A 27491-nucleotide genomic window follows, 5' to 3' on the forward strand; every position below is an offset into this window, starting at 1 on the left:
CACAGAAGTTGGAAAAAGCTAGAGGGGGCTTAGGGATGTTGGAGGAGATGCTTTACCAAGTTAAGGCTGCCAAGCATGATGGTACCCAAAGGTGCCCACTTGGCCTGAACTTGTGCCCTGGTCCCAAAATGGTATGCCAGGGAAGGGGCTTTCTGCCTTCACTGGAAGGCGCTTTACCCTGTTCTTCACACAGAAGCATGGGTGAGGGTAATGGGGAGCGGGTCAAGGGGTGAGGGGGTCCCCATTCCTTCCCCTTACCACTGTTCCTCCATCAGACTTTCTCACCCACCTTGAGCTCTGCTTGAAGGTTCAAATAGAACAATGCCTTAAGCTCTAGGCACTACCTTTCAAAAACATTTGCAAACTAAAATGTGACCAGAGTAGAGCTGCTACCTAAAATACAAGATGCCTGGTTGAATTTGAGTTTCAGATAAATAAGGAATACTTCTTCAGTGTAAATACATCCCAAATATTACATGAAGCATACTTATACTGAAAAAGTGTTCCTTATTTATCTGAAACTCAAATTCAGTTGGACATCCCACATTTGTATTTGCTAAGTCTGGCAACCCTCATCCAGAGAGGCGTTACCTTATATGGAAATAGGCTCTTCTGGAAGACTTGGAGAAGACAACAGGGAGCTCTGAGTAGTTATCTTTGGATTATGTGGAAGTTTTGCCTTTCAAAGGAGGAATAGACTTGCTTCGGGTGTTATGTTGAGTCACTGGGCAAAAATTGCTGAGAGGCTGAACTGGCATCATTTGTCATTAGCAGTTAGTCATCAGTGATGAGGGGAGCTTTATTGTTCGGTGTTATCCTCTTCTCTCTAAAAGCCGTTCAGTGAAAAGTTACGTGCCTACCTGTAAGGGGGGCTGTGAGGGGATTACTGTATTGGGTGGGGACCCAGACAAGCTGCCTTGGAAGGAAGTCCTCAAGATTGTGTGATTTATCTCAATCCAGCCTACTGTCTTTTCTAGTTCCTCTTCCAAAGTTGAGTCTTTGTCCCCGCTGTTTCCTTTTCTTGAACTTCCACCCCTTAGGGCTGGGCTGGTGTGTGCCCTTGCGGTTAGAGAACGGAGCGAAGTCTGTGGAAGCTTTGCACAAAACTAGACCTCTGGTAGCTCAGAGGGTAAAGAGTCTGCCTGCAATGCAGGAGACCTGGGTTCAAACCCTGGGTCAGGAAGAGCCTCTGAAAAAGGAAATGGCAACCCACTCCAGTATTCTTGCCTGGAAAACCATGTGGGCAGAGGAGCCTGAGGGGCTATAGTCCATGGTCTCACAGAGTCGGTCACGACTGAACAACTAAGACAACAAGAGGATTACTACCCCTGCTACATACCTACTCTATGTGGGGATTCTGATTAGTGATTTTAAAACCAAGCCACCATTTTTGTAGACAGCTTCCCATTTTCATCCACTTCGTAGCTCATAATCACCCTCTGCAAGTCATTTAGTAGAGAGGTACTTTTTTTGGTAAATTTGTCTCTCCTGGAAGGTGCGTGGGGAGTGGCATTTTGACAGCAAACCACTTCAGGGACACTTTACTGAATGGCTTTTCTTTCCCTGTGGCAGAAGCCGGCTTGGGGTCCCTGCTTCAATATTTTTTTGTGTGGTCTAAAATTGCTATATCCGTGCTTTATGACGTAAAGCTTGTGGGGCCTAGATCACCCATTTGCCTCTGAGTTAGAAAGAATATGAAGTGACTTTCCAAGGAGAATCTTGGCCATCTGCCCACGGAAATCGTGGAGGTCTGCATCCCAGTCACGGTGAGTGTCTGGGGCTGGCCCCAGCATTTCACAGGAGGATGTCAGACCCGCCCCAGGTGGGCTGATGGATGGCTAGAGCAGGTGCTTTTGTGCTTAACCAGACACCTGGACCAGCCACCATCCAGATGATGATTTCAAACTTTCTTCTGCCTGATACTTTTAAGAGCTCAGCTGCATGAAACAATATTTACAGAAGATTGCCTGATGTGAATGCAGTCTCTATGTTCCTTTAGATACCCTGAGAACCTACCCCTGAATTATGAATTAAGTAGACCATCAGCGAGTGTGACACCTGGCCCTGTCCTACTATCACCCCCATAGAGGTGAATTGCAGTTTTGTTACGATGCCATCAGTCTGTATTGAGGGACGTCCTAAGGGGCAGCCCTAAGGACAGGTTTACAGACGCGCTTCACCACTTCCGGCAGCAGCCTCTCTGCTTAGGACCCATGGAGAAATTTTACCGTGGTCTTAGTGCTACAAAGACTGTGCTCTACCTCAGCGACCGGTTTCCTTCTACTTCTGTTGTTGATGTTCAGTCACTCAGTCGTGTCTGACTCTTTGCAACCCCATGGACTGCAACACGCCAGGCTTCCCTGTCCTTCACCATCTCCTGGAGCTTGTTCAAACTCATGTCCACTGAGTCAGTGATGCCATCCAACCATCTCGTCCTCTGTCATGCCTTTCTCCTCCTGCCCTCCATCTTTCCCTTATGGACTTTGTAAATATTGTAACTGGCAGTTTTCCTTTTCATGACAGTGGCTAGAAAGCTTATGGTCCAATCTGTGGCCTTCCTCTAGCAGACAGGAATAGGACTTCCACCATGAATTTTGAATTGCCTCACTGTCAGCTCCTCCTTATCTCGCCACTAAAACTGGCAAGGGAAAGGAACTCCCTTCCCCTCATTTTACCTTTTTTCATTTTCATTTCACCTTTTTTCATTTTCATTTCTTTTATTATGTTCAGGCAGGGGCACAACATAGGAAGTGGTTTCCTATCCTCCCTACTGTAAAATTCTATTCCACACCTCCTGCTCTTCAAGACACATTTTAAATTCTAACTCCTCATTTGCAGATTAAATACAATGAGGTAATAATCACAAGGAATGAACTCTGCTTCCAGGGAAAGGCTGGCCAGTGATTTGCCTGTGTCAGCCGCCCTTCAGCTTGAGCACTGGTGGGGTGAGGAGGGCACAGCAACCCATCAGAGTCTCGGGAGCTCCTGAGAAAGGACACCGTTTTCAGGAGCAGCTGAAAGTGGCCTCTCCTCTGCTAACCCTTGAAAAGTGCACTGTTGATTCGTCTGCCCTGATTAGCAAATATTAGAATGAGCTTGCTCTCTCCAAGCACACAAGGGTTGGAGGGTTGAAGTGGTCTGAGAGCGTCCTGGGCAATGGACGGTAGTTGACCCCAGATTTCATGCAGACAACAGCTCAAGCTCCAGTGTGCCGGTCCAGCCAGCCCCTGATCGACTCTGCGGTTTCTCATTTATCAGTGTTTGTTGCTGTCCTGTCCCAGCTGTGCACTCTCACACGGCAGCACATTGCCACCCCTTTAGGTTAGGTTCCCTTGAAAGCAAAACTTGAGATGTTGACTTGGGTGTGAGTGGCTGAACTGGGAAGTGCTCTCAGAGAGCAGCGCTGCCGGAGCAGGGGGGCAAGTCAGGGAAGGACAGAGAGAGAAGAAAGAGTGTGTTCTTCAAGGAGGCCCTGCTGCGGGCCCTCTGTGTCCCTTGTGCCTCAGAACCGTCCTCTAGGGGACAGAAGGCTCAGGCATTGACCCTCTGATCCTCAGGTCTTGACAGCTGAGACGCCTCTGCAGCTTCTGAGCCCGGAGTCCTGACGCAGGCAGCCGGACAGATGCAGGTGTGCTTGGGCTGGGCCGCTGGCAGCATGCACGGAATTACCCCCCGTGGCTGTGTGGAAACCACGGGAGGGGCCCCAGCACTGTGACTTGGGCCATCTGCTTTGGCGACAGCCCTCCCTGTTCCCCCAGATTGCTATCCCCCACCCACCCATACCCTGTGCCTCCCTCTGGCCCTGGATTTGAATGTGTCTGTGGTTGCACAGCTGTCCTATATTTACCTCTGTCTCCCCCATCAGAATGAGAAAAGAAGCTGTGTTCTACTCGCCCAGCACCCAGCACGGTATTTGACACTTGGTAGGCCTGTTAAGTAAAGGCTTCCGCTCCAACTAGAGCTGGTGTAATTTTATCCCTTACCTATTGGAACGCCACGTAAAAATTTTATTTGAAGGAAAATTGATCCAAAACCACTATCTACTCTAACCCCCTCATTTTACAGATGAGGCATTTGAGGCCCAGAGAGCCTAAGTAACTTGTTCAAGATTACACCGTGTATTAAAGTGATTATGGAATATTAAAATGATTTCACAAAATATGCCAAATGCAGACAAGGGAGCCGACTGGAGTTACAATGTGAGTTATTAGCACTTCAGATGGAGGGTATGACCACCTCTGTGCTGGGTTTCCAGGAGGAAATTGCTTAAAATAAATTAACTTGGAAAGTTCTTGAGCTCTGATTAAAGAGGTAAATGGCTGGAATGAGTCTCTCTCCTCGAGCAGAAGAAATTCATCCTCAGTAAACACATTTTCAGGTAACGTACCAAGGACTTTGAGTCAGGAGGAACTCATTTAGTATTTTCTTCCTCCACCCTGTTCATCTCACAGTGGCAGCATAGGGAAAATGTTGTGTTTGTTTTTAATTTAAAAAATGAGATGCGGACGGTACTACCATTTGAATAAATTGGAAAAGCTTCCTGTCAGCCCTCTCCTTTGCCTGTACATCCTTTCTCCTTCAACACCACACTTCTGCTGCCATCTTGGGTACGAGTGTGACATACAGAATGCCAGGCGTGGTCAAAGATTACGATGAAAACCAAAAGTAAGATCTGATCACTTCTCACTGCAGGCTGGGCTTCCCCGAAGAATCTGACTGCAATGCAGGAGACACAGGAGACTCGAGTTCAAGCCCTGGGTTGGGAAGATCTCCTGGAGAAGGGAATGGCAACCCACTCCAGTATTCTTGCCAGGAAAATCCCATGGACAGAGGAGCCTCAAGGGCTACACTCTGTGGGGTCGCAAAGAATCGGACAGGACTGAGCATACAAACTCAGGCACTGCATGCTAGTATAAGAAAAAGAAAAGAGCGAAACATTGTATTTTGTGGAGAAGGAGTCGGGGTTGTCATGAGAACTACTTATTGCTGACAAATGAGAGAGTTAGGATTTATTTGAACAGCCCTGCTTGTACTAAACTTTTCTTATTTGCCCAGACATGGGTCAACATTACTCTAGAAAAGAGGGGCTGGTGTAGCATTTCCACAGTCTAAAATACGGTGACAAAAAAGAACTTGGTGGGTGTACGGCAGACACCTGCTCCTCACCTGTGTGGTCCATTCTTAAAAGTTTTCCTTCTGACACTCATCTGAGCCAGAAGCACCAGGAGTCAAACAATAAAGAAAGAAGTGGTGATGGGTTTTTTCAGGTGATGTAGGAACCAAATTGGAGTCACACAGCATAGATGAACGTTCACGCTCTGCCACTTACAAACCCTTCTGACCTGACACAAATTATTTAACCTCTCTGGGTCTTTTTCCACATCTGTAAGATGGGGACAAAAATAATATTGTTTGGGGCATAACTGAGACAGCATAAATAACATTTCTGTGGTAGAAACTGTTGATTTGTCTCTCAACAGTGAGTGCCCCCATCCCCCACCCCCACCAGAGCGGACACCCAGCTTGCCACCAAAATGTGTGTGACATTCCACGGTGTGGAGTTAGCACTGGGAATCAGCTCTCCTGCCAGGGACTATATTTCTAGCTCCCTTTCCAAGTGTTTATGTGTTGAGTGAGTATGAGCAGAAATTCCACATGTAACTTTGAGGTAATTCTGTGGGTTCTTTACAGTCTCTTTCCCTCATCTGCTAGATGGAAGCAGATACCTAAGGTGACAGGGCCACAAGATGGGGAAGAAATAAGAGTCCCTGAATCTCCCCATGGAGGAAAGCTGCCTGCAACCAGGAACATCTGTATTGTCCTGCCAGGCTAGGTAGGAATTAGCTTTGAAGGTGTTTAGTCACTGAAATTTGAGGGCTTACTTGTTACAACTGCTACAGTAACCATAAGTAATACACCGCGCTTCCTCTTTTTCTAACAGAACCTCACTGTTGTTAAGGGGCCCACCCACTTCTAATGAACCATATGCCTTATGGGAGACTGCCTCCATCCCCTCAGGTCTGATAGGTAATTCCTGATTGCTCTATAATAGGAGATCTCCAGAGCTCCAAGGTTAAGCTTCATAAATATCATTCCCTTGTCAGTGATTGGTTTAAGCATGAAAGTGAAAGTGAGGTCGCTGAGTCGTGCCCGACTCTTTGCGACCCAATGGACTGTAGCCTACCAAGCCCCTCTGTCCATGGGGTTTTCCAGGCAAGAGTACTGGAGTGGGTTGCCATTTCCTTCTCCAGGGGATCTTCCCAGCCCAAGGATTGAACCCAGGTCTCCCGCATTGTAGGCAGATGCTTTACCGTCTGAGCCACCAGGGAAGTGGTTTAAGCATGAACATGAGCAAAATCTGGTCAATGAGATGTGAGGGGAGGTCTTCTGAAGGGGAGCTGTTCTTGGAAAGGTTTTCTTTTTCTTCTATTAATATAGCTATTTTAGCTTTCTTCTCATTATGGGGTTTTTTGGTTTGTTTTGTTTGATTTTCATTTTCTTTTTATTATTTTTAAGATTTAGTGAGATGTCATTTATTGTAATTGAATAAATGACATATAATAAAATTGACCAGTTTAAATACACAGTTTGATGAGTTTTTGCAGATCTAGACAGTTATGCAACCACAACCACCACAATCATTATAAAAATTATTTCTTCTCCCAGAAGTTTCCCATGCTCCTTTGAGGTCAGTCTCCTTCCTCTGCACCCTGGTCGCTGGCAACCACTGATCTGCTTTCTATCACTATAGTTCTACATTTTCTAAAATGTCATATAAATTGAATCATACAGATATAGTCTTACATGTCTGGATCCTTTCACATAGCATAATGCTTTTGAGATTCATCCATGTTATTGTATGTGTCAGCAGTTCATCTTTTTTTTTTAATTGCTGAGCAGTATTCCATTATAGATATAATGCAATTTGTTATGCACTCATCAGCTGATGCACACTTATGTTCTTTTCAGGTTTTTTTGTCTATTATGAACATAGTTACTAAGAACATTTGCAAGCAAGTGTTTATATGGACATTTTTTTTTCTCTTGGGAAAATGACTGAGAGTGATATTATTAGATCACATGTTAGGTTTATGTTTAAACTTATAAGGCACTCCCAAACTGTTTCCTAGATAACATTTTGAAATATATTATTTGGCATTTTTACCTGAAACATACAAGAGTTTCAGTTCTTCTACACCCTTGCCAACACTTGATTTTGTCAGGAATTTTTAACTTAAGCTATCCTAGTGAGTCTGTAGTAGAATTACAATGTGGTCTTAGTCTGTGTATCTCTAGAGACTAATCATGTAGAGTATCTTTTCATGTGTTTCTTTGCCATCTGAATGTTTTTAATCTGGTTGTTTCTCTTCTTATGAATAACTTGTAGAATTTCATTGTTTTTGAAAACAAGTCCCTTATCAGCTACATGTTTTGCAGACATTTTCCTCAGATTCATATTTGCATGGTATATCTTTTTCACCTTTTATCTTTACCTGTCTGTGACTTTTTATTTAAAATGCGATTTTAACAGGTGGTATCTAGTTGGATTTTGGCTTTTTAATCTGTTCTGACTATCTCTGCATTGTAATTGGATTGTTAGAAACATTTACATTTAATGTAATTTCAGTAAGGTAGAGTTTAATTCTATGATCCTAATGTTTTCTATTCATCCCATATGGTCTTTTTTTTCCTGCCCTTATTTGATTGAGGTTTATTTTGTTTTTACTTATTCTCTTTTATCTCTTCTTTTTGTTTTTAGATATACCTCTTGGCTATTCTTTTTAAAACTGGTTTCTGTGTTTACAGTCTGCATGTTTAACTTGTCACAGTCTACCTCATGTTAATATAAGAAGTTACAAACTACTTCCATTTTCCTTTCTCCTCCCTTGTGCTATTGTTTTCATTAACTTTTTCTACATTTGTTATAAATCTTAGACTACATTATTATTATTTTGTGGTTAGACAGTCAATTACCTTTTAAAGTAGTCTTAAAATAAGGAAAAATGTCTCATATTAATCCACATGCTTACATTCTAGAGTAGCTCTTAATTCCCTTGTGTGGGTCCCAATTTCTATCTAGTATTTTTTTCCTTCCACTAAAAACTACCTTAACATTTCTTGTATGTCTACTACTGCAGATGATAAATTCTCCAGCTTTTGTTTGCCTGAAAATGTCTTTATTTTGTCTTCATTTTATGAAGGACACTATTCCCCCTGGATGTAGAATTTTAGATTGTAAGTTTTAATTTTCTTTCAGTACTTTAAAGATGTCATTCATTGTCTTCTGGTTTGCAGTGTTTTTGACAAGAAGTCAGCCGGCCAGCCTTATTTTTGTTTTCTTGTATACAATGTATCTCTTTCTGTGGCTACCTCAAAGAGTTCCACTTTACCATTGGTTTTCAATAATTTTTTAAAAGAATTTTTAAAATATGTATTATATATTTATTTTTGGCTGCATTGGGTCTTCATTGCTATGCATGGCCTTTCTCTAGTTGCAGAGAGAGGCGGCTACTGTCTAGTTGTGGCACGTGGGCTTCTGTTTGCAGTGGCTTATCTTGTTTCAGAGCATGGGCTATAGGGCACTCAGGCTTCAGTAGCTGTGGCACACAGGCTTAGTTGCCCTCAGGGCATGTGGGATCTTCCTGGACCAGGGATTGAACCCATGTCCCCTGCATTGCAAGGCAGATTCTTAACCACTGGACAACCAGGGGAGCCACCAATAATTTTATTATGATGTATTTTGCTGAGATTTTCCTTATATTTATCTTCTCTTGAGTTTATTAAAATTTTAAGATCCATGGCTTAAAGTTTTTATCAAATTTTTAAAAAATTTGGCCACTATTTTTTCAAATATATTTTTTGACTGAAATGCCCTTTTTGTCTTTCTGAACTCCAATTGAATGTATGTTAGTCATAATGTTATCCCAAAGGGCACTGTGACTCTGCTCATTGTTTGAAAAACATCTTTCTGTCTGTGCTTCAATTTGGATGGATTTTATTGCTGTGTCTTCAAGTTCATTGATCTTTTCTTCTGTGGTATTGATTATGCTGGTAAGTCCAACCAGCAAATTTTTCACTTCAGATATTTGTATTTTCAGCTCTAGAGGTTTCTTTATTTTTGTAGTTTCCATTTATGTCTTCATTATCTTCATGTTCTACTTTGAATTCTTCAATATATTTATAATAACTGCTTAAATTCCTTTTTTTTTTTTGGCCGTACCACACAGCTTGCAGGATCTTAGGTCTCTGATCAGGGATCGAACCTGAGCTCCAGGAATGAAAGCACAGAGTCTTAACCACTGGATTGCCAAAGAATTCCCTTAAATTTCTTTTTTTGAAAATTTCACCATGATCCCATTTTTAATATTTCTGTGGACTGCTTTTTCTTCTGGTTAGGAGAAACATTGCTCTGCTTCTTAGATGTTAGGCAATGTGAACATTATATTCTAGATTTTGTTATCTTCCCTAAAAGAGTGATAGGCTTTATATGGGCAGGCGGTTAAGTTACCTGCAGATAAGCTTGATTTTTTTTAAACTATTTAAATTGTTTTAATTCTTAAAAGTAATGTATGCTTATTATACAAAAGCCAGAAGTCTAAAAAGTATAAAAAAGAAAATAAAAACAACAGAGAATATAATCATCCACCTATAACCACTGTTAATATTTATATATTTCCTTTCAATGTTTTTCACCCTTTAAGGATAAATTTCATTTAAAAATATATAAATAATACCATAATGAGCACACATGTAAGTTCCCTGCTTTTTTTTACATAACATTTCCTCATGTAATTAAAAATCTTTTATAAACTTACTTGTTTAGACTTTTATTTTGAAATAATTTTAGATTTGCAGAAGAGTTGCAAAGGGAGTGCAGAGTTCCTATGTCTGCTTCATTCAGCCTTCCTTGATATTAACATCTTCTGTAACTACAGTAAGGCATACCTCACTTTATTGTATTTCAATTGACTGTACTTCACAGACATGGAGCTTTTCACAATAGAAGGTTTATGGCAACTCTGCATTGAGCAAAAGTCTCAGTGCCATTTTCCAATAGCATTTGATGAGTTCATGTCTCTATGTCACATTTTGGTAATTCTCACAGTATCTCACAGTATTTTCAAGTTTTTATAATTATTATATTCGTTATAGTGATCTGTGATCAAGTGATCTTTTATGTTACTATAGCAAAAAGATTGCTACTCACTGAAGACTCAGATAATAGTTATTATTTTTTAGCAATAAAGCATTTTAAAATTAAGGTAGGTGTGTGTGTGTTTTAGTCGCTCAGTCATGTCCAACTCTTTGCAACTCGTGGACTATAGCCCACCAGGCTCCTTCGTCCATGGAATTCTTCAAACAAGAATACTGGAGTGGGTTGCCATTCCTTTCTCCAGGGGATCTTCCTGATACAGGGATCGAACCCGGTCTCCCACGTTGCAAGTAGATGCTTTACTGTCTGAGGCCCCAGGGAAGATAAGGTATATATATATTTAGACATGACATTATTGCATACTTAATAGACTACTGTATAGCATAAACATAACTTTTATATGGGCTGGGAAACCAAAAAATTCATGTGACTTGCTTTATTGTGATAGTCACCTTATTTTGACAGTCTGGAATTTAACCTGTCTGGAATTTAATATCTCTGATATATGCCTGTACATTTTATCTTGAGTTGCCAGCCAGATTTAGCAAATAGAAACACCTAGTTAATCTTGAATCTCAGACAAACAGACAATGTATAAACACACACACATATACACACACACATAGACACACATTTTTTTTTTTTTTTTTCAAAAAAGAGATCAATTCTTTTAAGGATTTTTAGATCTTTGTTATGGCAGGTAACCTTTACTCCAGGGTTAGTTTAGCCTTACTACTAGTGCAAGATGCTTCCGAATCTCTCTTGAATGCTCAGGTATCCAGAGAAGACCCTCCAGTCCATCTAGCTGCTGTACAAACAGCTGTCATTCCTGTGTGAGAACTGGGAACTGTGCAGCTTCAGGACTTGTTTTATTGCCCAGTTTTGTACAGTTTTACTCTGAATTTGTTCAGCTTAGTATTCAACCAAAGACTCAAAGTTTCCCCTTAAGCTGATCACTGGGGGTTCTTTCTCCCTATGGCTTTTGTCCCTCTAGCACTCTGCCCCCCATTTCAAACCCTGCATTCCAGATTCTGATTGTGTCTCCAAAAGTCAGAGAGGCTACCTTCTCTGCATGGGTCCCCTTCCTGCTCTGTGATCCAGAAATGTCTGCAGGAAGAAAGTCAAAGCAATTGTGGGGCTCATCTATATTTTCCCTTCTCTTGGGGATCACCCTGCACTGCTTGTGAATGATGATGGAAAACAGGTTTTTTAAATATTATATCCAGTTTGATAGTTGTTTGTGACAGAAATCAATTCCAGTATCAGCTACAGTATCATAGCCAGAAACAGAAAAGTCTCCTTTTTCTTATTAAAAAAAAAAAAAAAACAAAGCAAAACACATACACACATGGTGTCTTCTTTCTTGGACGCTGCTGTGCTTGGTTGTGATGATGGTTGTGTTAGCCAAGTTAGAGAGCTGAGAAAAGCTGGCTTGCAGACAAAGCTAATATGACAAGAATGGCAGGGACTTCCCTGGTGGTCCAGTGATAAAGAGCCCGCCTGCCAATGCAGGGGACATGGGTTCAATCGTTGGTCCAGGAAGATTCCACATTGCAGGGCAACTAACCCCGGACACTCCAGCTACTGAGTTCATGCTCTGGAGCCCATGCGACACAGCAAGCAAGCCACTGCAATGAGACGCCTATGCAGTGCCATGAAGAGTGGCCCCTGCTCGCTGCAACTGGGGAAAGCCCGGACACAGCAACGAAGACACAGCACAGCCAAAAATAAATAACAAAATAATATTTATTAAAAAAAAGAATGGCAGGGACAAAGGGAGAATGCCTGGGTCCTTGGTGACATCATCAATCCACTGAACTAATCAACCGGGGAAACATACTGCCTCCCCTCCCGAAGAAGTATTGGTATGTGAAAAAACTTTTTTTCTAATTTTTAAGCCAGTTGGGTTGCAGCTTTGTTATTTGATGTCAAAGGTATCCTAATTAATACAAATTAGTGTACTAATAAAATAGCAAATGCTCAGTACTGGTTAGTAAGTAATAAAAAGTATATAGTTGTAGAGCCCTGTGTGCCATCTAGGTTGTGCACTGAGAGATTTATATGTATATTATCACACTTAGGGCCTCCCTAGTGACTCAGCTGGTAAAGAATCCGCCTGCAATGTGGGAGACCTTGGTTCCATCCCTGGGTTGGGAAGATTCCCTGGAGAAGGGAACAGCTACCACCCGCTCCAGTATTCTGGAGAATTGCATGGACTGTATAGTCCATGGGGTTGCAAAGAGTCAGACACGACTGAGCGACTTTCACTTCACTATCTCACTTCATGTCATAGCCAACCTAGTAGGTAGTTAGTATCAACCCCACTTTACAGATGCAGAACTTGAGCCTGAGAGAAAAGCTCAGTTTTCAAGCTTGCAGATTTAAACCAATCTCTGGCTTCTCTGACTTCAAATTTACACTGTTATTTAGTCTTTCTAAGACTGGTTTTTAAGTCCCTAAACTTAATCTAGACCATAGATCTTTTCATTAAAAGGAGAAAACTGATCAATGAAAAAAAGTACCATTCAAGATGGGAAACCAGGACACCCAAATGTTAGCTCAGTTGGGAGAGAGAAAGTTCTAATCTAGTCCTGGATCCTAAATTCCCCTGCCTGCCGTTTCTGAGGATAAAGTTTGAGTGCTTTCTGCTAAGTCAGGACAGCTGGCCCAATCAGAATAAAGACCACCTGAAGCAGGCAAGCATCTGGGAATCAGAGTTAGGTCCCCAGCAGCAAAAGATCCAGATGTGCAACAAGGCTGAAACAGCAACCAGGGAGCATTGTCAGAGCCACCCAACCTGAAGGAAGTTTTCAAATCAGAGTCAGGGATACAGGAGGTGGGAAACAGAAGTTGCTGGGAAAAGCCCAGAGTCCCATGTCATGGCCCTGCTGTCAGGAAACTGAACGATGCTTATTTAGAGATGCTGGAAAGAGGGAAAGAGCCACTGTCCTTAAAGCTTACTCTGTTTGTGCTAGGAATGCCAAAGTGATAGTTTTAAAAATTTGAGAGATATAAAAAATGGACTGCATTCTGGTGGATACAAACAGTAAATTCTCTAGGAAACTCTTTATAAGTCAAGTGAAGTTTCTGAGAGCTCCTATCAGAAGAGAGAGAGAGAGGGAAAAAAAAAATATATATATATATATTTTACATATATATATATATATGAGAAAGAGAAAGAGAGAAAGGTGGAGAAACTCAGGAGCAGGCAAGAAGATGAGCCATACTGATGCAGGGCAGCAAGCCCAGAGCTGGAGTCCAGTGGGTCAACTGCACAGGATCCAGTCGATCCAGTAGATCATTGCAGAAAGATCCTTCTGCAATGACTGACTCTAGGCAGACTCAAGATGAGAATGGGCATGAGGCTGAAAAAGCACAGTTCTGTTCCTAACTGAATGGGAATAGGTTGGGCAATAAACCGGAGTGAGTCATCAAGGCAGTGAAAACGTGTCACCAACAGAAAGGAGGGTACCTGGAGGGATGGAGGGAGTGTGTGTGTGTGTGTGTGTGTGTGTGTGTGTTGGAGGGAAGTAAGCCAAGAGACAGAAGGAAGGGGACTCATCTTTCTCCCCAATCCCAAGAAATCTGAAAATGACAAATTTGGGTAGAACTGCCTTCAGAAATGGGGAGGAGACAAGAGACATCTAAGGCATGACAGATTGAGTAAAAAGAGCAATAAAAATTGCATTAGCTATGGAGGAGAACAAGGAAAAGTGAAAACAGTGAATTTGCTGGTGGGGGAGGGTGGGGCGGTGGATGCTTTTTTAAAAAATCTGTTACTTCAATACATAGCTTTTTCAAAATGACATCCTGTGTTTGAGAGTCAGGATTTCATCTGGATATTCCTAAATCCCTGTCCTGAAATTTAACTTGCTGCCCCAGGGGCTAGTAGCACTTTAAATTGATCCTGAGAACAAAGAAGGGAGACTTTGCCACATTTTAATGGCCTCCAGCTGCTGGGCCAGCCCCTCCCAGGCCTTAGCCCTGACCACACCCTCAGAGCATTCTGCTTTTGGGAAGTCTGTGCTCCCTGAGGTTTGGCTGTGTCGGAGTTAGATCGGCTCCCTGGAAAATGTTACTGCCCATGTTACCGGTTGCAGAAAGCATTCTGCCTTTGGCATGAAGACCCTTGCTGGCTTTAATTTCTCAGGCTATCCCATAGGAAGGGGAGGGATGGGGATGAGGGGAGCTCTCTTCTCCGCAACTGCAGTATGGACAGGGAGACTTGCTGGAAGGCCTGGGCTGGTTGATCAATGAAAGCCTGACACTCCCCTTGCTAAGTGGTCCTTCCAGCCTGGGCAAAATGATGTGGCATGTAGCCTGCCATCCAGCTCCACCTTCGTGGCATCTCACAGGGGACGTTCAGCAAGCTAACCCATTTTACAAATTACCAGATTTGAAGGTCCCTCCCCCTCAAGCCCAGCAAGGAGAACCTGGATGCTTAAATCGCCTATGTCCTGTATTAATTAAATTTTTAAACTTTAAAATTAAATGCAACACTGTGAAGGTTTCTCAAAAAATTACAAATTATCATACCACACAGCAATTCCACTTCTAGATATATTCCCCAAAGAGTTGAAAGCAGGTACTCATACAAATGTTTGTGCCTCAGTATTCACAGCTTCATTATTCACAATAGTGAAAAGGCAGAAGTAACCCACATGTCCATCACTAGGTGGGTGGATAACAAAACCTGGTACATACAGACAATGGAATATTATTCAGCCTTAAAAAGGAAGGGAAAACCTGACATATGCTATAACATCCCTGAACCTTGAAAATATTATGCTCAGTAAAAGAAGACAATCACAAAAGGACAAATAGGATCCTACTTACATGTGGTACCTGGAATAGTCACATTGATAGAGACAGAAGAATGATGCTGGCCAGGGGAAGTAGGAAATGGAGAGTTAATACAGAGAGAGGATCAGTTGTGCTGACGAAAAGGTTCTAGACATGGATATTGGTGCTGATTGCCCAACAATGTGAATGTGCTTAATGCCACTGAATTGTCCATTTAAATGGTTCAGATGGTAAACTTCTGTATACTACAAAAATTAAATGAAACGCATTAAGTAATTTAGTTATTCACTTAGTAAATGAGCATTTATGGGGAACTCATATGCCAGCGTTGTATTACTAGACAGAATACAAAAAGAGAGTAGAAAATGTTACTGCTCCCAGAGAGGTCACCATCCAAGTTGCCAAATACAGTCTAGCCAAACTAGACTCATTTCCTTCCTAGACACTGTCAAAGGAATCTATAGATAGAAATCTGTCTTTTTTTGCCAGACCTTTTTTTAAAATTGTTCAACTCTTAGTCCTCTCTATCTAGTCCCTTTCTCCCCTATACTTACACACACCTGTATGTCTTTACGAACCCTTATCACATCATTGTGTAGTCACTGGCCTGTGTATTTATCTCTTCTAGACTCTGATTTCCCTGATTCACCCCGCCCCTAACACCAGAAATGCTGTATTCATGTGTCAGAGAATGTGGGATGAGCCTTGCTCCTCCAAATGTGGTCTGAGAACCAGCTGTGTCAGCATCACTTGGAAGCTTATTAGCAACGCAGGCTCAGAGACCCCACTCAGACCTATTTAATCAGAATTTGCATTTTTATAGGTGCCCCCAGATGATCTGATTAGATTCCCTGATGGCTCAGATATAGAGTCTGCCTGCAATTCAGGAGACCCGGCTTCGATCCCTGGGTCAGGAAGATCCCCTGGAGAAGGAAATGGCAATCCACTCCAGTATTCTTGCCTGGAAAATCCCATGGATGGAGGAGCCTGGCAGGCTACAGTCCATGGGATCACAAAGAGTCAGGCATGACTGAGGGACTTCACTTTCACTTTCAGATGATCTGCGCATACATTCCAATGTGAGCAGCCTGCGGGGAGGCAGGGTATAGGTTAACATAGGTGGGTGGGGAGCATGTACTTGGGTGTGTGTGTTCACACACACTTTTTTGTAGGATCTGACCACCCCCCGAAGGAGACTCTAATTGGTAGCCTCTGGAAGCATCTCCTCTAATTATTCAACCCATCTCTAGATAAACCACAAATTTCTTCCCAAACAGTGACTGAACAGAACTTAAGCAAGAAGTAGAAGAGAATGAGCCGTAATTCGGAGGATTCCAGCCTGCCCGGGTGAGGCTCCATTCAGCACAATGGAACAGTTACTGCTTCCTCACGTTAAATCTTAATACCACAGCAGAGTTGACTGGCAAAATCCCTCGCCTAGTAACCATTTCTGCTTTCCGGCTGACTGTTTATTTCTTTCAAGGAAGAATTTCAAAGAGCCATATGGTTGTAAAGGTAAATTTTTAAGCTTCTACTTTAATACCTCCATTTCACAGGAGAGCAAACTGGAGACCAAGTGAGGCTGAAGGAGCTTGACCTGACTTGGCCACTAGGATCAAGGCTAGACTGAAGCTGTGAGCACCCGGCAGATTAATGAGTTGATGGCCCTTCAACTTGTTATTTTTGAAATATTTGTTCAACACTTATCTGGTATTCCACAGATAAGCTGATCTTCTATTAATAAAAATTGCATACAGAAATAGATCCTATCGTTAATTTTTATCTACTGGCCAAAACAGAGTCTTCGTACCAAAAAAGCCTGGTAAGATATTTTCCACTTTTCTGATGTTCTTATTCTCATTTCCATTTTCTTTTATAATTTTCTAAACATGACAACTTCATCACAGGACTATGAAAGAGTTTGCAAAAAAAAAAAAAAAAAAGAAAGAGTTTGCAATTTAAATAAAAAGAATTAGATTACTTGATCTTAGTAAGTAGCACTATTTGCCCCTGTTCAGGTTCAGTATTCATCTAATTGTGACTGCTAACTTCAGGTATGGTTGCATCAAGCATGCGTATGTGGTACTTCTGTGTACAATACACAGAGATAGGTCAATTTGGCAGAATGGGTTTTTTTTTTTTAAGTATAGTTGATTAACAGTGTTGTGTTAGTTACTGATATACAGTAAAGTGATTCAGTTATATATATATTTATTTATGTATATTCCTTTTTATATTATTTTCCATTGTGGTTTATCATCAGATATCAAATAAAGTTCCCTGTGCTACACAGTAATACTTTGTTGTTTATCTGTTTTGACAGACTGTTTTTAAATTTACTACTCAAGGGTGTTGTATATTTTGTGGAGGCAGACCAATAGTCACATGACTTCAGGGGAAATCTAAAAGTGGCAATCGTTCCAATTTATAATAGCAGTGTTCTGTTACCCTGAGCAGTTGCTTGGCTGGATCTTATTAATCCAGCTCTAACTGAAATCTAGGCATCTGGGCATATCTGGAAGATTAAAGGGACAGGCTTCCAGGAGACTATTTGCATGAAGAGCCAAGGAAGGCCGTGGAAGAAAGGATTACTGGAAAAAGAGGCATCCTGGTGAGTCAGACCCACAAACTTGTCTCAGCACCTCCCATTTTCTAGTGGCAGCTCCATTTGCCCCAGGGACCTTTGGAATATTCCCTGGCTTCTCCCGCTTCTTCTTCTTACGGTATAAGGGTAGACCTGATCCAGAATGCGGCTCTGGCACTGAGGGGCAGTGAGCTCAGTGCTCTTCACCACGGGTACCAGCAGCAGAACATCAGGGAACCCACGGAGACCAGAGAAGGAGAGGAGGAGCATGGAGGATGTCACATGGGAGTTGGAAGGACGTGTTGATGAGCACAGGTAAGCCTTCCCAGGGTACCCAGAATAGAACCAGAGAGCCAGCTATAGCACTATTAGGGTTAGTCTATTTATTTCCTACGCTCTCTTGTTCTGATGGAAGAAACAATAAACCAGGACCTCTGCTTTTTCCTACTCAGGTGACCATTGGCATTTAGTGATCTCTCTGATCCTCACTTTCCTCTCTTGTAAAACAGGACTCTGATAGTTGCCTAATCCCTTTCCAAGAATACTGAGTTTCATGTGATATAAAGTACTTGAAGGGCTTCCCTGGTGGTCCAGTGGTTAAGAATCTGCCTGCCAGTGCAGGAGACGTGGGTTCGATACCTGGTCTGGGAAGATTCCACATGCTGCAGGGCAACTGAATCCACTGACCCTGCGCACCACAACTACTAAGCCTGCTTTCTAGAGCCCAAGAGCTGCAACTACTGAAGCCACACGCTCTAGAGCCTGTGCTCCACAACAAGGGAAGCCACCACAATGAGAGGCTCGTGCCCTGCAACTGGAGAGTAGCCCCCGCTCACTGCAACTACGGAAAGCCCGTCCCAGCAACCAAGGCCCAGCACAGCCATAAAAAACAACAAAAACAAAAAACTTGAAAGTGTTTTGCTAACTATAAACAAAAGTAAGGTATTAACCAGAAGAAAGTCAACCCCCAACGTTTATGGCCCAAGAGAGAAGGCTGTAGACTAAGATGAGAGTGGCACCTAGGAACCCAAAGTTAGAGATTTTACATTTGTGCTAAAGGAACGAAGAAACCCTAGGAGATAGCTAACACCAGCTGCTCGGCAGAGGAGCTGAGTGTGAATGGTGCCCCCTGGAACTGTGTGACATAGAGCTTAGGTTCTTTGGGCCCCCACATCTCCTTGTGTTGCATTAAAACTTGATTGTGTGTTTGAATCACCTGCACTAGACTTGATTTTATTTGTCAGCAGAGGTACTTTTTGGGGGGGAAGAAGCTAACAAGAATTATAAACAATGGGCAAAATCTCTGAGTGGACATGCCTATCTACATATCATCCTGGGTGGTGGCCGAAAAAAGCTTAACGCATGATCTCGCAGAGCCGCATGTCACATCCTGTCTGGAAGAGGGCTTTCCCAGGCAGGCAGGAGGCTCTCTCGGCATTCCGTAGTCATTGCCGTTATGTCATGGTCTCGGGTTCTTTGACAGACAGGTTACATACAGAGAAGTACAGGTTATGGCATGCAGTGCTCCACCAGGCTCTGGGCCACACAAACCAAAGTAGCGACTTGAATGGTAGAAAACCTTCTGTAAGAAGTTAAAGTGGCCTTGGTTATGTTAGAAATCATTGTTAGCCTCACCGTGGATCCTATCACAATGGAAAATTCGGGTGTTCTTTCAGGTTAGGAAAGGTGTCCTTTCCTTGAGAAGGAATACTACAGAATGCTGTGCTAATCACATTTGGACAAAAAGTATTGCAGATATTTCCGTGTTCCACACAGAAAGCCTCAGCAGTGAAACCAGAAAATGCAGTCTTGGCAGGAACTGCTGGGGTTCCTGGAAACCCATTCAGTGCAGACACCTGGGGCCAGATCCTTGGAGCAAAAAAGGTATTCCCTTCTTATCCTGGCCGGTGACAGCTGCTTTGTGGTCCACTGCCCAGGGTCTAAATGGTTCAGTTGTCAATCAAACAACCTTCAATCAGTCATCAAGCTCTAAATTTCTATGAGTCTGTCATCAAATTCTCCATTTGTAACTAAGTATCCAAAGGTCTTTCCCTGACTCTATGGAAGTTATAGGGTCTCTTCTTCCCATCCCCCATTCTCCCAAGAGCTTATCTGTTTGAAAAACCAGTGAATAAAACTAAAGAGCATTCACATCTACTTAACATCTTTTGTTAAAGCCTTGCAAGCAAATTACTTTTCCAGATAACTGAAACTTACTTCATTAAGTGCCAAGGATTTATTTGAATTTGTTTTGATGGAAATCTTTTCAAAATGTATTATACAGCTCTCTATTTTCTTTTCTTTTCTTTCCTTTTTTTTTTAAATTAAGACTGGGGAGATTTATTAATCTTTTTAGGAACTCTGATACAAAGCACAGTAAAAGGCCACAAACCAGTAAATAAACATCATGGTTTTTGGCTCTTTCGTAACCGCTTCTACGGCCATAATAGCAAAACACCCTTTTACATCACTTTGAATGGAGGAGTACAAATGGCAAATAAAAAACTTTAGTCACTTCTCTGATTTAAAAGTTTAATAAAGCTTTAAGTGTTTGCTGGTTTAAATATTGCCTATCTAAAAAAAAATACTTAAAAAAATTTTAACATGATATTTATAGAGAAAGTGACTTGGTTTTGAAGGCAGTGCAGTTGGTTCCTATGCCATAAGAAACTTACCATCCAGATTTATGAATTAGTAAAGTAGCAGATTGTATTATAGGCCCGAGTCACATAAATTTATATCTTATTAGCATTATCTTTAAATTTACAATATAAACAAAACTGTATATATATGTATAATGTATATATATATATATATATAATGTATATATATATATACATTAGCTTTGTTTTCCAAAATAATAGGCAACTCATTAGCCAAAGACACCATAGTCTACAAAACAAAAAGGCACATCTGTATAGATTCATGCTCTTGTTCCCTCTATGATTGAGTTAGGTAGTCTGCATTTTGACCAAATAATAAGTACAGTGTATTCTGTTATTTTCATTCTATTTTTCACTTTTGTCTTCAGCAGCAAATTCTGGCATTTAAGACATTACATTAAAGAGTTTAAGAACAGTGGGTGTTATTTACAATTTTCCTAAATGTAAAAACTAGAAGATGGTCAAAGAGGCTTAAAACTCTGTATCACCACACACCCCCATATGTGTGTAAATTCACTGCCTTAAAAAGTCTTGAATTCTACCTCTATTTTCTTAAAGTTATGTTACTGAATATGATGTAGTCTTTATTTTTTTAACGGAAACAAGTCTTTGTTAAGTAACTTTTAACATCAGAAAAATAAAACTCTTGCAGTTCTCTTTACAGAAAATATATCAGTCCTTTGGCTATCTTAAAAACCCTTTACCATAAAATATGTGGTTTTAAAGTTTACTCAAATAGAATGTATAATCCCTATGGCTCCCCTACGTATACATAACAAAAGAGTGCAGTAAATTTAGTAAATACTAAACTGTATTGATAATTTATCATTCTCAGTTTGTGGCTTTTAGAAACAGTACAAGGACCTAATACATTTCGATTCATTGGCTTATTAGTTGCAGTGTACAGTGCAACAAAATACAAAATACATACTTGGTGAACATCCGTTTTATCTACAAGACAGCAGCTGAAGATTAGGCTTCAATACTGACATTTAACAATCCTGCAAGCAATTAGCATTACCTCAGAAATATAGCCTTTCTTTAAGTTACTATTCATTTGCAACCAATTGTTCAACAGATGTTTTGTACATAACTAGTATTGATTAGCCATTCCTAATTCCTGGGAATACAATGCACTGTACATAAATCCTGTCCTCTAAGAGCTTCCAGGCGATGGAGGGGACAGAGACATTAACAAGCAGTCGTTGTACATGGGCTACTACCCTGGTGGGGTACAGGGAGCGGAGGTCAGGAAAGGCTTCCAAAGGCCCTTGCAAGTGGAAACTGAAGTACCAGCAAAACTTAGTTGAAGCAGGAATGAGGAACTGAAGGGCATCTTTCAAGAAGCTGCTGCTTCTGCTAAGTCGCTTCAGTCGTGTCTGACTCTGTGCGACCCCATAGACAGCAGCTCACCAGGCTCCTCTATCCGTAGCCCTCTCCAGGCAAGAATAATGGAGTGGGTTGCCATTTCCTTCTCCAATGCATGCATACATGCTAAGTCGCTCCAGTTGTGTCCGACTCTGTGCGACCCTATGGACAGCAGCCCACCAGGCTCCTCTATCCGTAGCCCTCTCCAGGCAAGAATAATGGAGTGGGTTGCCATTTCCTTCAACATCATTCAAGAAGAGAGAACTGCAAAAGCAAATGCCAGACGTACTATGAAGTTTGAGGGAAAACGCAAGAAGACCGAGGGGATGGGGGGTAGGGGCACACAGTATGGGGGATGTGCTGTGATGAAACCACAGGGCATCTAGTGCAAAGAAGGCTAGAGTCTGGAGACATTAACGGAACCAGGACACCAAGAGCTTCCTATGTCTTTGGATACCAATTGGATCTTCATCTTCTTTTCAGTCTGTGCACAGCACAATTTGACTCAACAGCAAACAAATGTTAATTGGCCACCTACCAAATGCCAGGTGTTGATAATAATAATTGCTAACCATGAGTGCTTACTATATGCCAGACATGTCTCTAAGCACTTTTGAAGGTTGCCTTTTTTAATCCTTAGGAAATGGGCATTACCCCCAGGGGATTTCCCTGGTGGCACAGTGGATAAGAATTCACCTGCCAATGCAGGGAACCCAAGTTTGATCCCTGGTCTGGAGAGCTTCCGCATGCCAAGGGACAGCTAAGCCTGTGCACCACACCTACTGACCCTGCATGCCTAGAGCCTGTGCTCTGCAACAGGGGAAGCCACCACAACGAGAAGTCTGCACACGGCAACAGCCCCCACTCACCCCAGCTAAAGAAAGCCTGTGCAAAGCAATGAAGACCCAGAGGAGCCAAAAATAAAATAAATAAATAAATAGTTTAAAAAATACTGTGCCCATTCTATGGATGAGGAAATTAAGATTCCAAGAACTTAGGCAGCTTGCTCATAGCTGCCCTGCTCATCGGGCCCATGCCATAGTAGGTGCCACAGATAATGGAGATATACTTAGGCAGATTTTTGTAAAAGTGCATGGCGTTTTTTTAAATGATCTCCACCATCATTTCTGCCTTACTCTATGGATCAAAGCAGTCCCAAAGACCCTCCCAAGTACAGGGGACTTTGACCTCACCACCAGATGGGAGGAGAACCAATGTCACATTGTCAGAAGAGCATAATGGGTAGGAGATATTTTGGCTCCCATGTTTGGAAAATGCAGTCTGCCTGGGGGTACCTTGGGAAAAGGTCCACAGATGGAAGGGCTTGACCCACTGCCTGGCTGGGCCCATCATGCAGTGCACAAACTATAGAAATCCATGCAGCAACCTCGGGTCCATCAGTTTTGTTTTGGGAGACCCTGGCCTGGGTGAATCACCGAGGGAGGGAGTGTTTTCTGAATCTCCATACTGAACCACCTGGGATCATTTTTACCTTACGTTGCCAAGGTCTTATTAGTAAGACTGGTGTAGCTAGGTGCACAGGTAGAAATACCCAATGATGTGCAGGTCTCCAGTCTATCAAGCAGTGGGGGAAGCTGCAAGTGAGGGGCAGCTATGGAGAGGTGGGGGCAGACAATGGGCAGTAGTTGTAGTGTTTGTCCCTGAGAGTTGATGATACCTGAGTCACTACCTCTCCCCAGTAGGTTGTATCTCATTAATTACAAACATAGTGGTTACCCTTCGAGAGCCTATTTGGGAAGGAGTATCCTGGAAAAGACTGGAATTGCTGGTAGTACAGTGTATGGAAGCTCAATGTATCCAGGTAAGCATTGTGTCAGTTGCTGATTTCTAGCCAAGATAAAATAGCAAGAAATTGTAAATACACACACACACACACACACACACACCAGGACTCACTGGATGGCTGAATCTGTTTTATTGTAGCGAGTGGTCAGAGAAGTGAAATAGTGTAACAGAAGCTCAGATAGGTAAATTGCAGAGGCTCCTAAACATCAGGCTAGTATCTTCTTACTTAGACCAGTCATTTCCAAACAGTTTTGATCATATAATCCAATAATATGACATTTTTTTTTGAGCACCCCTTGTTGAAATGAATACGCATCACGGATATACTAATAAATGGTGCACATTATACAACCTTTCCAAGAAGAGAATTAAGGCAGAGGCCAGATAATTATTAAAGATAACTGTCTTTATTTAAATTTTTTTTTCTAATTAATTCTTTTCTGTATCCCAACAGATGAGCACACACAGTTAATGTTAGAGGCCACTAGCTCAGACAATGGGAAATCTTTGAAGGGTCTTGATCCTAGAAGAGACAAGGTCAAGGTGGCATAGGAGGAAATCTAGGTTGGTGGTGCTTATTATCTCTAGACCTCGGCGGGCCCTAGCCCCTTCCGTGGTTTTGTTACCAGAGAGAATCTATTATTTAAGAGTGAACTCACCTGGCTCCCTCCTGGCTTTCCCCATCTCTCTCCTTTCCCAGATCTTCAGGGTTGGAATCCTCATTGCATTGTTCCAGCCACTGAACAAACTGCATGGAGATCTGTAGACCTGCAACATATCAAATAAAGGAACATCATATCTCATTCTGTCAAAGTTTTTTCCTTGATCCAGCCTGAAAAGATACCCAGTCTGTCTTCCTTTACTACCAGGTGCTACAATTTCTCTCATCACCAAAATCTTGATAGCTCTGTTTCTCCAGCGGCTTGTGTTGGAACCTTGTGAATCACCCGGTGGGCCAATACCGCTGTTCTGCGTAGGCGAATGTCTGATAATATTGTGTAATATGAGTTCAGCAGTGTGAATACGCACAGCTGTCGAATGTTAATTCTCTCGGCAGGCTTTAAAACACAAGCACCAGTCAGTCCTAAAGTCCCTTGTCAATAACCCCAAGGCTGGGGGTTAGTTGGAGTCCGTGGGCTTACACTTTCCAACCAGTCATGGAAAGCCTGTCTGCCTACCCTCTGTCATTACTGCTACCTTTTGGAGGATGTGGTTATTTGTTTATTCATTTTTACTGGCTGATGTTGGGAACCCAGGTTTAACTGGTTTTTCAGGGTCTCTTGGGGAGGTGGGCTTAAGGTGGGTGGCAATGAATAAGCCACAGCCTTGCTGTGGTTCTGGGACCAGACTAGGGGGAGGCAAGTGAGGTGCCCAGGGTGCTGAGCTTTAGGAGGTATCAGTCTCAGCATCACCCACGTGCAGGGCTGGCACCTGAGACAGATGCCTCTTCAAATCTTGCCTTGCTCTTGGGGTCCCTTTCCTCTCCAGATTGTTGTTGCTCATTGTTCAGTGACTAAGTCATGTCTAACTCTTTGAGGCCCCATGGACTGCAGAATGCCAGGCTTCTCTGTCCTTTACCATCCCCTGGAGCTTGCTCAAACTCATGTCCATCAAGTTGGTGATGCCATCCAACCATCTCGTCCTCTGTCGCCCCTCTCTCCTTCTCCCTTCAATCTTTCCCAGCATCAGGGTCTTTTCCAGTGAGTCAGCTCTTTGCCTCAGGAGGCCAAAGTATTGGAGCTTCGGCTAGACTGACTTAGTGCACAGGATAGAGCTGTTGAGATGTGAGGCGATGGATAATTTTTTTTGCCAGGGTTTAAGCTGAATCCCATCTGGTCTAAGTATACACCAGACTCTGAGGTTTTAGTCCAGAGGGGCTGAGCCCAGATGGGGTTGGGAATGTAGCCCATGGTGATTCAGAGTTTTGAAAGTCTCTGAGGCTAGGAAAAATGAAATTGCAGAGATTGGGGGAGGAGAAATAATTCATGTCTCTTGCATACACACACGTCATTGCGGCCCGTGGTAAGTGGCTGGTGGCAGTTCCTTTGCTTGTGGGGAGCATTTGAGTCATTCACCTGCATCCTGCTGGCTTAAGGAGCCCTGGCCTTTTAAGCTCTGACCAGTGGGCCATCTGTTACTGAGTTAAAAATGTTACTTCTGCAAATTGGCTGCTCTCTCTGCTCGGTTTCTAGCACATTGGCACCAATAGTTTGAGTGTAATTCCGTTTGCTCTTTCAATCCTTCCAGGTCCTTCAGTAAAGAATAGAATCTCATGAAATCCTTCCAGCTCACACACTTCTAACCTTTGAGTCAACTTTGATGGCTGGTCAAAGGGTATCAAAATGGCTCCAAATGCACAGATTAAGCAGCTCTCCACTGTCTGAATAGTTGAAGTATCCAAGAAAAGGACAAAAATGGAAGCAAAGATTGTCTTTTTTGCCTTGTTTCTTTCTTTTCAAATGGTGACAAGCTGGAAACAATCTAAATACCCAAAACAAGGAACTGGCTAAGTCAATTACGGTGCAGAAACTTGAGGGAATGCTATACAGCAATGAAAATAAGTAAGAAAATGACCTACGAAAATATCTTTATAATGTTACACTTAAATCCAGAATACAGAACTGTGTGTTCACTGTATGAAATATGTGAGTGCATGAACAGAAGAAACATGCATGCATAAAATTGTTTGCATGGGTGTGGTGACTTTTTTCTCTCATTTAAACATGCTTTTAACGATGTTATCTATATAATGATATTGGTGTCCAAAAAATTTCTAAGTACTTTGAAAAAAAAGGAAGACAATCTGATGAAGACAAGAGATTGGAATCATTCAATGAATGTCCAGACCCCAGTGTGACAGGCTGGAGTGTGGGCTCTGACTTCTTCTTCTTCTTTTTTTAATTCTTTTTGTTTATTTAATAAATTTATTTGGCTGCACCAGGTCTTAGTTGAGGCATAAGGGGTCTTAGTTACCTGACCAGGGATTGAACCCAGGTCCCCTGCATTGGGAGCATGGAGTTTTAGCCACTGGACCACCAGGGAAGTTCTTGGGCTCGGGCTTCTAACTGTCTGGGTTGAGATCCAACTTTGCCACTTTGTCAAAACATGACCTTGAGCATATTCTTATCTTCCTGTCAAATAGAGATAAGAATGGTGTCTGTTTCATAGGCTATTACAAGTTGCTGTGAGTTGGTGTATGTAGAGTGCTTAGAAAAATTCCTGGCCCAGAGTGAGCACTCAGCAAATATTAGCTCTCGTGATTATACTGTGGATGCAAGAAATATCAGCCTGGGCAGAAGGCTTAAGTCAGAGGAATTTCTCTGGCTTGACCACAACCCATTCTCATAGGTCTTCTCTGACTTTTTTCCAGGACGATTCATGAGTATTTAGAAAGAGAGGGGGGTCCTTGCTGCCTCAGCTGGCTGGCAAAAAGGAAGCCTCCCTACTGCCCCTGGCTACCACTCTTGCTGAGTCCTGCTGCCTGCCCTGGAGAGGCTGGTTATCCCTTCCAAGGACAGAGAGGCACCTGCTGCTGAAGCTGCAGGGCTGGCAGTCAGGGTGGCAGCTACTGCAGATGCCACAGCTGGGGCCATCTCCTGGGGATGCCCAGAGTCACAGGCTGGCTGCCCCTGCTAATCCCCCTGTGCGCTGCCACCTTGTCCTGGGGAGAGTGTGGCTTTCACTTTTCACGTGTGTGCAGCCCGCTCAGCCTCAGCCCACGGCGACGGGGACAGGTCTGAGCGACATCACTACTCTTCGCCCTGCCCCTCCTCCCACCGCTGAGTCAGTGATGAGCCACAGCCTGTGTGTGGCTGCCTCTCCCCTCGTTCCCAGGAGGCCCCACCTGTCTTCTCGCCAGCCACCTCGCTCTTCCCGGCAGGACAAGCCCAGACCTGACCATATCCTCAGGGGAGGACAGTTCTGCTCCAGCTGGGACCCCATGCAGCATGAAACCGGACTGGCATCCAACCTGGAGAAAACATCTGGATGCAGGAATGAGGAACAGATGCCCAGACAGACCAAGGGCAGGAATGGTCAGTGTGGGAGGCGAGTGACTGAGCATGCTGCTGACTGGACACGAAGGGTGAGGAGAGGAGGAAGAACGAGAGGCAGC

At 42.7% G+C, this 27491-nt stretch overlaps 1 long non-coding RNA gene across 6 annotated transcripts in view; it reads left to right on the plus strand.

Annotated features, from left to right (window-relative positions):
- Positions 1–26317, plus strand: part of LOC122435590 — a 29246-nt gene extending 2929 nt beyond the window's left edge. Inside the window, exons 1-6 of one of the 6 annotated variants that reach the window (XR_006267683.1) lie at positions 15713–16035; positions 16234–16303; positions 16513–16778; positions 17458–17567; positions 17687–17855; positions 25625–26317. This is a non-coding gene — a long non-coding RNA (uncharacterized LOC122435590). Of the gene's footprint in view, positions 1–15712; positions 16472–16512; positions 16779–17457; positions 17568–17686; positions 17856–25624 lie in introns of those variants that run through there. The other 5 variants (XR_006267681.1, XR_006267679.1, XR_006267682.1 and 2 more) reach the window with 5 other exon arrangements.
- The last annotated feature ends 1174 nt before the right edge of the window (positions 26318–27491 follow it).

The sequence above is a fragment of the Cervus canadensis genome, chromosome 2 (assembly GCF_019320065.1).
Source record: "Cervus canadensis isolate Bull #8, Minnesota chromosome 2, ASM1932006v1, whole genome shotgun sequence".
Lineage (NCBI taxonomy): Eukaryota > Metazoa > Chordata > Mammalia > Artiodactyla > Cervidae > Cervus > Cervus canadensis.